The 13401-nt window shown below is 43.6% G+C and overlaps 1 long non-coding RNA gene across 1 annotated transcript; it reads left to right on the top strand.

The window, feature by feature from the left end:
- The first annotated feature begins 7769 nt into the window (after nucleotides 1-7769).
- On the top strand, nucleotides 7770-13106 carry LOC143983439 (uncharacterized). The gene is made up of 3 exons (XR_013274609.1): nucleotides 7770-8030; nucleotides 10843-10864; nucleotides 12380-13106. It is a non-coding gene; the product is annotated as an uncharacterized LOC143983439 (long non-coding RNA).
- The last annotated feature ends 295 nt before the right edge of the window (nucleotides 13107-13401 follow it).

Below are 13401 nucleotides of genomic sequence, written 5' to 3' on the forward strand. Positions count from 1 at the left end.
ATGATAAAAGGGGAGTACTCGGAATGGTCAGGGGTGGGTAGTGGGGTCCCCTAGGGTTCTGTGCAGGGACCAATACTATTTAATTTGTTCATAAATGACCTGGAGGATGGGGTAAACAGTTCAATCTCTGTATTTGTGGATGATACTAAGCTAAGCAGGGCAATAACTTCTCTGCAGGATGTGGAAACCTTGCAAAAAGATCTGAACAAATGGGGTGGGCAACTACATGGCAAATGAGGTTTAATGTAGAAACATTTATAATAATGCATTTGGGTGGCAAAAATATGAATGCAATCTATACACTGGGGGAGAACCTCTTGGGGAATCTAGGATGGAAAAGGACCTGGGGTTCCTAGTAGATGATAGGCTTAGCAATGGCATGCAATGCCAAGCTGCTGCTAACAAAGCAAACAGAATATTGGCATGCATTAAAAAGTGGATCAACTCCAGAGAAAATGATAATTCTCCTGCTCTACAAGACTCTGGTCCGGCCGCACCTGGAGCATGCGGTCTAGTTCTGGGCACCAGTCCTCAGGAAGGATGTACTGTAAATGGAGTCAGTACAAAGAAGGGCAAAAAAGCTACTAAAGCAGGCATGTCCAAAGTCCGGCCCACGGGCCAATCTCGGCCCGCGGTCCGGTTTTGGACGGCCTGCCTGGTTGTTTAAACATCTATATCTTTTGTGGCCCCTGGCGATCTCCCAGCGCTGGGGCCACAAAAGATATATAGTCCGGCTGTGCCGGAGGGAGGAGGCGAGACGAGTGCCGTGCACACAGGAGGGGAATTTCCTGTTTACACGGCAGCCTCTGTAATAGGAAGTCCCGTCTCTGCCATTGGACGACTGTGCTGTCCATCAAAGGAGGAGGGACTTTCTCTTAAAGAGGCCGTTGTGTAAACAAGAGATTCTCCTGTAAGATGTCTTTGGCACTCGTCCTGCCCTCCATGGCTGCACTGATGGTAATGGTGGCTGCATTCCTGGCAATTGCAATTGTGGAGCTGCATTCCTGGCAATGGTGAGTGAATTCCTGGCAATGGTGGCTGCATTCCTGGCAATGGTGAGTGAATTCCTGGCAATGGTGGCTGCATTCCTGGCAATGGTGGCTGCATTCCCGGCAATGGTGGGTGAAATTCCCGGCAATGGTGGGTGAAATTCCCGGGAATGGTGGCTGCATTCCTGGCAATGGTGGCTGCATTCCCGGCAATGGTGGGTGAAATTCCCGGCAATGGTGGGTGAAATTCCCGGCAATGGTGGGTGAAATTCCTGGCAATGGTGGCTGCATTCCTGGCAATGGTGGGTGAAATTCCCGGCAATGGTGGCTGCATTCCTGGCAATGGTGGGTGAAATTCCCGGCAATGGTGGCAGCATTCCCGGCAATGGTGGCAGCATTCCCGGCAATGGAGAGTGAATTCCTGGCAATGGCGGGTGAATCCCTGGCAATGGTGGCTGCATTCCTGGCAATGGTGGCTGCATTCCTGGCAATGGTGAGTGAATTCCTGGCAATGGTGGCTGCATTCCTGGCAATGGTGAGTGAATTCCTGGCAATGGTGGCTGCATTCCTGGCAATGGTTGCTGCATTCCCGACAATGGTGGGTGAAATTCCCGGCAATGGTGGGTGAAATTCCCGGCAATGGTGGCTGCATTCCTGGCAATGGTGGCTGCATTCCCGGCAATGGTGGGTGAAATTCCCGGCAATGGTGGGTGAAATTCCCGGCAATGGTGGGTGAAATTCCCGGCAATGGTGGCTGCATTCCTGGCAATGGTGGGTGAAATTCCCGGCAATGGTGGCTGCATTCCTAGCAATGGTGGGTGAAATTCCCGGCAATGGTGGCTGCATTCCTGGCAATGGTGGCTGCATTCCTGGCAATGGTGGGTGAAATTTCCGGCAATGCTGGGTGAAATTCCCGGCAATGGAGAGTGAATTCCTGGCAATGGCGGGTAAATCCCTGGCAATGGTGGCTGCATTCCTGGCAATGGGGGCAGCATTCCCGGCAATGGTGGCAGCATTCCCGGCAATGGTGGCAGCATTCCCGGCAATGGAGAGTGAATTCCTGGCAATGGCGGGTGAATCCCTGGCAATGGTGGCAGCATTCCTGGCAATGGAGAGTGAATTCCTGGCAATGGCGGGTGAATCCCTGGCAATGGTGGCAGCATTCCCGGCAATGGTGGCAGCATTCCCGGCAATGGTGGCAGCATTCCCGGCAATGGCGGGTGAATTTCTGGCAATGGCGGGTGAATCCCTGGCAATAGTGGGTGAATCCCTGGCAATGGTGGCTGCAATTTTCCGGAAGCTTCCCTCTTAAAGTGAAGGTGCGTGTTATACACCAATAAATATGGTGTATCCAAATATTACACTTGAGTTCATCTATTCACCACACACAGCCACAAAGGCAAGATAATTCTTGTTGGGCCGTGTGTTGGCGCTCGGATGGACACACTTAGACCGAATTTTAATGGTTCAAAGAATGTCAGGCAAAATGGTCGGCCCTCGCGCACGTTCACTTCATCAAATCTGGCCCTCTTTGAAAAAAGTTTGGACATCCCTGTACTAAAGGGTCTGGAGGATATTAGTTATGAGGAAAGATTGTGAGCACTGAACTTATTCTCTCTAGAGAAGAGAGGCTTGAGAGGGGATATGATTTCAATATACAAATACCATACTGGTGACCCCACAATAGGGATAAAAAAAATTCGCAAAAGGGAGTTTAAGAAGACTTGTGGCCACTCATTAAAATTTGAAGAAAAGAGGTTTAACCTTAAACTACATAGAGGGTTCTTTACTGTAAGAGCGACAAGGATGTGAAATTCCCTTCCACAGGTGGTGGTCTCAGTGGGGGGCATTGATAGTTTCAAGAAACTATTAGATAAGCACCTGAATGACCGCAACATATAGGAATATACAATGTAATACTGACATTTAATCACTCGCATAGGTCGGACTTGATGGACTTGTGTCTCTTTTCAACCTCACCTACTATGTAACTATGTAACTATGTAAAAGTAAAAAATAAACATACAAAATATGTGAATCTTGTAACTTAAAGGTTTGGTGTTTTCCATGTCTCCCTCAAAGTCAAATCTTTTGAAAATCAAACCTGGGTGGATTTGCTCATAACTATTCTTGAGGTTTGCACAAGAAGTTAGAAGATCACTGGATATTAAAAGAGAAGATTGTCTTGTTTTGTTTTTTAGAATTCATACTTACTTAGGTAATGCTGCATCTGTCCCATGCTGGCTCTAAGACTGAGAACCAAGCAATCAAACACCGGTGAACGCTCAGTTCTCAGTGCTCTCTGAGCAGAGAGGCGGTGACTGTCAGTCTCTGGCTTTCTGCTCTGTTCCCCTCCCCCCACTCTCACTGGTGTGGTGGGCTGTGGAGGGGGCAGGAGAAGCTTACTCAGGCTCTCAGTAGCTCACTGAGAGGCTGAGCCAGTTGCCAGTCCAGTCCTTGGTGGATCCTAACCATATGATCGCAATCTTTCCCCAGCCTGGACTGGCTTTGTGATGTCAGCCAATAGCAGGCTTCAGCCCGCTGTCAACTGAAAACAGGTCACGGGCGTACAGAACGAACCACACTCCTGTGATCTAAAGGAGAAGTACAGCCAAACAAGCTGTGGCTGTACTTCTCCTTTAACCGCTTCCTGCCCGCCCTATAGCCGAATGCCGGCCTTAGGGCGGGCGGCTTCCCGTGTCTGGCCGTCCCTGGACGGCCTGGTGTTTACTTCCGCAATGCGCGCCGCCGCGGGCGCGCATCGCGGAAGTTCTGTGTTTGCCGTGTCCCCCGGGGACAGGCAAACACAGATCGCTGTAAACGGCCAATCACAGCGGCCGTTTACAGCGTGATCGGCGTGTCCAATGGGAGATGATCTCATATGTAAACATATGAGATCATCTCTCAGCGCCGCTCTCCCTCCTCACACAGACAGCGTGTGAGAGGGGAGAGAAGAACGGCTGCAGCAGCCGTCAGTGTAAAAAAGAAAAAAAAAAAAAAAAAAAGTAAAAAAAAAGTTTAATAAAAAGTGCCATCCTCCCCCAGAGCCATCCTCCCCCAGTGCCACCCCCCCCCCAGTGCCATCCTGCCCCAGTGCCATCCTGCCCCAGTGCCATCCGCCCCAGTGCCATCCTGCCCCAGTGCCATCCGCCCCAGTGCCATCCGCCCCAGTGCCATCCACCCCAGTGCAATCCACCCCACCCCAGTGCCACCTGCCCGCAGTGCTATCTGTCCCCAGTGCCACCTGTTGTCAGTGCCATTTGTCCCCAGTGCCATCTGTCATCAGTGCCATGTATAAGTGGCATCTGTCATCAGTGCCACGTGTTATTAGTGCCACATAGTGCCATCTGTCATCAGTGCCACGTATTAGTGCCATCTGTCATCAGTGCCACGTATCAGTGCCATTTGTCATCAGTGCCACCTGTCAGTGTCACGTGCCATCTGTTGTCAGTGTCACGTGTCATCAATGCCACTTATCAGTGCCATCTGTCATCAGTGTCACGTGTCATTGGTGCCACGTATTAGTGCCATCTGTCACCGGTGGCACGTATTAGTGCCACGTATTAGTGCCACATGTCATCAGTGCCACGTATTAGTGCCACGTGTCATCAGTGCCACATATTAGTGCCACGTGTCATCAGTGCCACGTATTAGTGCCACGTGTCATCAGTGCCACATATTAGTGTCATCTGTCATCAGTGCCACGCGTCATCAGTGCCACGTATAAGTGTCATCATTGCCACGTATCAGTGCCATCTGTCATCAGTGTCACGTGTCATTGTCCTGGTATTTCAAAAGTGTAATAAGTAGTCAACAAGTTAGATGTGTAATTTATGCTCCTAGAACACGTGATGGCGCTCCCTGCATGTTGGGCCTCTCTATGTGGCCAGGCTGCGAAAAAGTCCCACACATGTGGTATTGTAATACTCAGGAGGAGTAGCAGAATTTTTTGGGGGGTGTCATTTGTGGTATACACATGCCACGTGAGAGAAATAACCTATTACAATGACAATTTTGTGGAGAAAAATAAAGAAAATGAAAAATCTTCATTTTGCAAAGAATTGTGGGAAAAAAATGACAACATCAAAAAGCTCACCATGCCTCTTACTAAATACCTTGGAATGTCTACTTTCCAAAAAGGGGTCATTTGGGGGGTATTTGTACTTTCCTGACTTGTTTGGGTCACAAGAAGCGAGATAGGCCACCAGTACATCAGATGTGATCAATTTTGTGCGATTCGCACCACAGCTTGTAGACTCTCTAACTTTCACAAAGACCAAATAATATCCACTAATTTGGGTTATTTTTACCAAAGATATGTAGCAGTATAAATTGTGGCAAAAATTTATGAAGAAAAATTAATAATTTGCATAATTCTGTCACAGAAACAAAGAAATATGCGTTTTTTTTCAAAATTTTCGGTCTTTTTTCATTTATAGCGCAAAAAATAAAAACCCCAGAGGTGATCAAATACCACCAAAAGAAAGCTCTATTTGTGGGAAAAAAAGGACACAAAATTCATTTGGGTACAGTGTTGCATGACTGAGTAATTGTCATTCAAAGTGTGAGAGCACCGAAAGCTGAAAATTGGTCTGGGCAGAAAGGGTGTTTAAGTGCCCAGTAAGCAAGTGGTTAATCAAATTAGATAGTAAGCTAATGAACTAGTAGCAAAACACCAAATAAATGAATACATTACCAAAACAAATACAAAAAATTTGTTCATACAAACATAAACCATAGATACACAAATTTATGTATTTATATACTGTATTTAGTGCAAGTAGTGCTGATTTCCTGCGTGCTATTATTCGGGACAGGTTTATGGCTTGTAACAACAGTTGACCATGCACTGTAATGTGTGTTGAAGAATCTACTTCTATTCTCCACCTGAACCTGTGTGACAGGCTGACAATGCAGGAGCACAATTGAGAGACATGTACAGAGTGTTATTGCACTTAACAAGAAGTGCCAGCACAAAGACTTTAATAATAGGTTCACCAGGCATTCATTTTTAATTGAAATGCAAGATTAAATGTAAAATAACCTTTTTTATATTCACAGATTACGTAGCATGGGTTTACATGTTATATAATATAGCAAGGAAAAAGACATTAGAATTAGATTAACATTAGATATATGCCCTTTTCAGTTTACAGCATAACAAAACAGGACCTTCAAAATCATTTGCTGGAGTTACTAAAGATAAAAAAAATGTGTTCTATGCTATATGTATGGTGTATGCTAGGGAAATTATATTTATCTTATGAGCCAATTTGACAAGTTTTTTTTGTTTTTTGTTTTTTGCTTAAAATCACTAGTAATATTCATATTTTTATAGGTTTGCACCTTAACAGATGTTTTAGGCAGGTTACAGTTGGCATATTGCAGGTGCATTTCGCATTTTTTGAATACACATCTTTAAACTATTGAAGTCTTTGGAACGAAAAACCAGAAAAAAAACCCTGACCCCTTCCATAAAATGCACAAATGTGAACTACATCTACAGGAAACCATGGTAAATGGACTATAGTGTGTTTCTGCAAAACTGAAAATGCACTAAAAAACGCATAGGTGTGAACCAGGCCTTATTATTTTTTGTTTTAGGAGCCTGGAAAGCATTGTACCAGTGATCAGCAGATCACTGATGCCATGCAGATCTCAGTTTAAGCCATCTACCCATAAAGGCTGTCGGTAGTTGTAGTCCATTCATTAAGGCTGGATTCATACCTATGCATTTTTTGTGCTTTTTGCATTTTGCAGATTTGTACTTCAGAACGTGTTCCATAGGAGACCAAGTTAAATGGACGTAGTGCAAATCTGCAAAAAGCACTAAAAATGCATAGGTGTGAATCCAGCCTTACAGAACACTATGAATGCATGACTCCGATGAGTTTTCAGCGAGAATACCCCCCGCTCGCTGACAAAACCATGGATCAAGGGGATACAGGGGCCGGTGCATTTGTAACATGTTACACCCTGAATATGGTGTTTATCCTTTAACCACTTCCCATCCGGCCAATGTACATATACGGCCGGGTGGGAGCTCTCTACTTCTGAGAGGACGTTCAGGAACGTCCTTCAGAAGGAGGGGGATCACGCGTGCGTGTGCCCGCGCAGCGGCGCGATCCCGATGTGCTCGTGTCACCCGGACACGGCACATCTCGGATCGGCAGGAGGGCTCTGTGATTGGCCCTCCTGATCCCATTACGGCCATGTCCAATTACGGCTGTCATGTGATGTAAACATACAGCTGGTTGCTAGGCAATCGGCTCTCCTCTCCTCACACGGAAGTCGTCGCTGAGGAGAGGAGAGCAGATCGCTGCAGCCAGCTGGTGATCAGTGAGTATGAGCTGTTTTTACAGCTTTTTACTAACTGATCACCAGTCTAGTATAAACCTACAGTGTAAACATACATGTCACCACAATACACATGTCACCACACATGTCCCCAAAACACACATGTCCCCAAATAATAAAAAGACATGTCCCCAGATAAAAAAAGACATGTCTCCCACATATGTCCCACTAAAATCACATGTCCCAATGATTATCTGCACACATATGTACATGATCACCTTCAGACATATGTACATGATCATTTGCGTACATATGTCCTTGATCACACAAACCAATTATTATACACTTAAAGTGGTTTTCCAGCCAAAATGTGACTTTTTAAATAAAAATAACCTATCATACACTTATCATACACAAGCTTAAAGCATTCTAGTAAAGTTAGTCTGTAAACAAAGGTCCGTTTTGTTAGGTTATTACAGCATTTTGTAACTTTATAAACTTGCAGCAGACTGTGGCCATCCTTGGTGTGGGCATCTGAAGCCAGACTGTATTTCTTCCTGGATCTCAGCCTTGCAAATCTCGCACATGCTCAGTGCTACACAAGCAGTGAAATAGGTTTCAGGTCAGGTTTCCATAGCAACGGCAGTGCCAGAGGAAGTTACCGCCCCTTAGCTATGCAAACCCCTCCTTCCTCCAGGAACCAGGAAATATACTGCATTTATAACAGACACCAGCAGCAAAAAGGTAAGAGGCTTAAAAATATACTAATTGTAAACTAAATCATTTGCTTCTGTGCAGATATATCTACATAACAAGAGATATATATCTTGTTTTATATATATATATATATATATATATATATATATGTGTGTGTATGTATATAGATATATCTATATCTCTTGTTATACATGTATCTTATATATGTATCTCGTTATATATATGTGTGTGTGTGTGTTTCTCTCTCTCTCTCATATATATATATATATATATGTGTGTGTATATCTACACCCAGCGGCTACTTTTTTCTGTACAGCTTTTCATTAAAAAAATAATTGCAGCAACAAAATTAATATATGCGTTGTTCGATCACCACTTTGCTCACCCATTGCTGCCTGCCAGTCCCGCACTTACCCCATCCACGTCATGGCTACAGTGGCTTACCCCTGCATCTCCCCTGAGTCATGGCGTTTGCTGATTATCACGGCCAATCGGGTCTTAGGTAGGACTCCCACCCAGTTGTGTCTCAGAACCCTTTTCCCATGAATGACCAAGAGGAAATTAGTGTCACAATAACGATTTTAAATTTGCTAATGTCACACAAGTGGGTGGGCTTTGAGCACGGTGCTCTCTGCGCCATGGTCACCCTTTCTTGAAGCCTATTAGAGCCTTTGGGCTCTAATCCAATGCTTACAAAAATAAACAACCCCACGTTGTAATCCATGCATCCATCAACCTTCATGTAGATATAGGGGCATGGATATGGGGGTGTGGTGTGTTTGCCTCCATTATGGACCATTTGTTATGTGTGTGTTAAAATCCCTACTTCATATGTGAGTTCAGAGTTTTTAATGGTACAGATTTTAGAAAGGCAACATTTACTCAAATAACCACTATTTACAACCAAGGTATGCAGAATACCATCTCTTTATGCCCAACACATTGAAACTTCAAGCAGATGGGCTACAGCAGCAGAAAACCACACTGGGTGCCACTCCAGTCATCTAAGTACATGATGATATTGAGGCTACAGTTGTCACAGATTCACCAAATTTGGTCAATAGAAGATTGAAAAAATGTTGACTGGTCCGATGAGTCTCATTTTCTGTTGTAACATTCAGATGGTAGGGTTTTAAATTTGCATTAAAAAAAAAAAAAAGTGAAAGCATGAATCAATCCATCCTGCCTTGTATCACGGGGTTCAGGTTGGTGGTGGGGGTGTAATCAGGGCTGGTGCAAGAATTTTTGACACCCTAGGCGAAACCTCATTTTGCTGCCCCCCCCATTGGTTCTGCCCATGGCTCCACTGCCTTTGCAATATGTGACCCGCCCGACCATTACACACACACACTGACCCACCTACCTGACACATACACTGACCTACCTGACCATTACACACACACACTGACCCACCTACCAGACACATACACTGACTTACCTACCTATTACACATACACTGACCCACCTACCTGACCATTACACACACACACTGACCCACTTACCTGACACATACACTGATCTACCTGACCATTACACACACACACACACACACACACACACACACACACACGCACTGACCTACCTACTTGACCATTACACACACTGACCCACCAACCTGACACATACATTGACCTACCTGACCATTACACATACACTGACCCACCTACCTGACACACACACACATACACTGACCTACCTGACCATTACACACACACACACACTGACCTACCTACTTGACCATTACACACACTGACCCACCAACCTGACGCATACATTGACCTACCTGACCATTACACACACACACACACACACACACACACACACACACACACACACACACACACACACATACACTGACCTACCTGACCATTACACACACACTGACCTACCTGACCATTACACACACACACACTGACCTACCTACCTGACACATACACTGACCTACCTGACCATTACACACACACCCTGACCCACACATTGAGCTACCTGACCATTACACATACACTGACCCACCTACCTGACACACACACACATACACTGACCTACCTGACCATTACAAAACACACACACACATACTGACCTACCTAGCTGACTTCTTATTTCCTGCACTACTCTTCCCCCCCCCCCCTCCCTCCCTCCACAGCTCGCTGTAGATAGTGATCCTCCCTCCTCCTTACTTCTGCTTCATCGATCATTACATCCGGGGCTCTCCTCAGCACTGGGCGGTGTTGCTCTGGTGTCGGCTAACAGATGCTGCACCTCTCGATGCTCTGTTCTCCACCGAACCCCCGCCCCTCCTCCCCACACACACACACTGCTGTGAGCTTTTACTCTGTGAAGACATTGGGGGATTGGAGGCATACAGAGGTTGTGGCTGCGCCCTGGGGGGTAGTGCGCCCTAGGCGACTGCCTACTCCGCCTAGTGGTAGCACCGGCCCTGGGTGTAATGGTGAGGGGTATATTTTCCTTGCCACACTTTGGACCCCTTAGTACCAATTGAGTATCATTTAAACACCACGGCCTACCTGAGTATTGTTGCGGACCATGTCCATCCCTTTATAGCTGCAGTGTCCCCATCTTCTGATGGCTCCTTCCAGTTCTACACTCAAAACGGTGCTGTGAAAGCTGTACATAATAAAGTGTCCAGTATGTATGTATTTATACCTATACACAAACACTTTTTGTTTCATTATATGTGCGTTACTATACATATTATGTGTGTACATATATACGTTTTTTCTTTACTAACTATACAAAATATAATTTTAGTTATTTCTCATTTAACCCAATTTATAATTTTTTGTGATCTAATAATTTTTTTTATTCTTACATCTAACAGATCTTACTGATAAAAAATAATGGTAAGTAACTTTTTAAATTTCAAAAACAAACTTACGTTTATAATGTAAAAGTTACATGTCTCTACTTCGTATTGTAGTCATGCATGAGCTTGTTTGGCTGTGCTTCTCCCGTTTTCAGCTGGTCTGAAGTCCGCTCTCTGCTGACATCACACAGATCAGTCCAGGCACCGTGTCATCTCGACTCTGGAAGTCTGGATGCGCCAGGTGCTTGGACTGCGAGCCATCTCAGTGGAGAACCGCTGAGTGACAGGCAGTAGCTCTCCGATTGGCTTGGTTCTCACGGATCCCCCTTGGCGATGTTTGATCGCTCTATTCTCAGTGCAAGGCACCGGTGGACAGATGCAGCATCGGTCACATGCTGCATCCACCTTGGTAAGTATAACGTACAAAAAAAATCCACCACAATTCTCTTTTAATGTTTTTTTCAGTGTGTGCCAAAAAATAAATGTAAAATCCACAGCTACAAATACAGTAGCTGGTGACTTAATCTATGGACACTTACCTGTCCAGTGAGGCTGCAATGTCTTTTCAGATCAGCTGTTGGTAGCTGCCACCACCATGACCAGTATGAGAAACTGGCATTGAATCCATTGGGATTCATGGTCATATCCCTAATGTGCAAGCGCAAATCATGATGCACTCTCCAAATGTCATGGGGGCAAAGGAGGGAGGTTCTAACGTTTGATGTACCAAACATCGCCTATGTCAGATTGAAGTGTAAATATGTACCTGTCAAAAACAGTTGTGGGAAGGCAGATAAGTGTAGCTATAACTCCAATTGGAGCCTTGCAACTTCACAGCTAGTTTCCCAATGTGCATGCTTAAACCGTGTTGCGCTTTGACAATGGAAATGTTGCATGTAAAGGAGGAAGGGGGAGACAAACCTATTGGACAGACCATTTCTCGTACCAATGTTGACTGTGAAGTGTGGTCAAGGAAGCAAGACAGTTAATTCATTGTTTGATTTAAAAAGCCCTCATTTTATTGGCGTAGGTATCTAAGGGATGGGGGTAGGTGAGAATACAGGAGGACAGGGGGGGTTATTTTCTGAAGGCATTCCTGTAGGCATTACAAGTGCAATCTCTAAGTGTGTGTGTGTGTGTGTGTGTGTGTGTGTGTCCATAAAGAATTGTAAAATTGACAATGCTCTTGATAAGTAGAAAATATCTTTTAATGTAAAAAAATTATTATTAAAACATGGTGCAATACTGCCTCAGATTGAAGTTGAAACCCCCTCTGTTAGCAACTACATGGGAGAGTGTAAGCATTATTAGAAATAGCTTGAGGTATCATGAAGTGTAACATGTGTAATTATAAAATTAAATAAAAAAAGAACCATGATGAATTACTATCAAACATTATTTATTTAAATTAAAATAAAAAACATCTTTCTTTAAATACATTTTTGCCAAACAAGAATAAATATTAAATCAAAATTCGTAATAAAATTGATTTTATTTATTAACCTATAAAGGATAAATAGGTAAAGAAAATATTTTTTGGTTTATGCTACAGAGACAAATGTTGCTTGAGGAACTATGGTCACAATATACAGAGCCAGAAAACGATCCAGCGTTTCCATGTAATCCATTACAAAAGATTTTCATGCTTCAATCAACAGAAACTAAAGAGGAAGGTGAAACAGAACGTCTTGGGAATAGGAAATGGTGCAAGTGCAGAAAATGCATTCCAATATTACTGATAATCTATAAAAAAAGCCCAAAAAAAAAAAAAAGTGATCTGTTGGCAGTGTATAAAAAAAATTATAATAAGCTGGTGTGGCGACATTCCTAGACTCCAGGACAGGTAAGTGTCCTAATATTAAAAATCTACAGCTGTAGTCTGTGTAGCTGCTGGCTTTTAGATTTCTGAAAAAGGTAGGCAGACCTACGATTTAACAAATTAAAAGTTCCAATATATAGTGAATTATTTGTTATGCAACTGTAATCATTTCTATTTATTTTTAAGACGATTGCGGAAGACAGCTTATAGAACGTTTACTGCATGGATCTATGGCTACTTGGGAAAGGGAAACCGGAGAGTCATCCCATCTTGTGCTGTTAATGCTGTACGAAACGCTTTGTTCCAGATCCCAACGATTCATATCGAATTCATGTATTCTAATGCTTATGAAGCCTCAGAACTGGCCTTAGAGTAACATTCAATTTAAATTATTTTATATAATTTTTTTTACATTATGTTAAAAATGTTATGAAAAAAAAATAAAAATAGTAAATCTGAATGAGAATATGTATACCTTTTTTCATTTTTTATTTTATACTTACAAGGTTGTTAGATACCACAAACCAGAAATGGATATCCTAGTTTAAATAAAACATATTCGGAATCGGTCTCCTCTCTTGTCTTCCAGTATCAAAGGTATAAATTGTTCAACCATTGGGCTGTGCATTCCAGCATTTCTGAAAGAAGTATAAAAATAAAAAAAATAAAAATGTAAACTCCATAAAAATTTGGAGAATTGTAATATAAGAGCACCTGGATCATAAATCAAAACGGTATTGTCTACAGGAGGGGTG

This window comes from Lithobates pipiens, unplaced genomic scaffold (genome assembly GCF_037356315.1).
Source record: "Lithobates pipiens isolate NorthernLeopardFrog02 unplaced genomic scaffold, aLitPip1_a1.2 Scaffold_16, whole genome shotgun sequence".
NCBI lineage: Eukaryota > Metazoa > Chordata > Amphibia > Anura > Ranidae > Lithobates > Lithobates pipiens.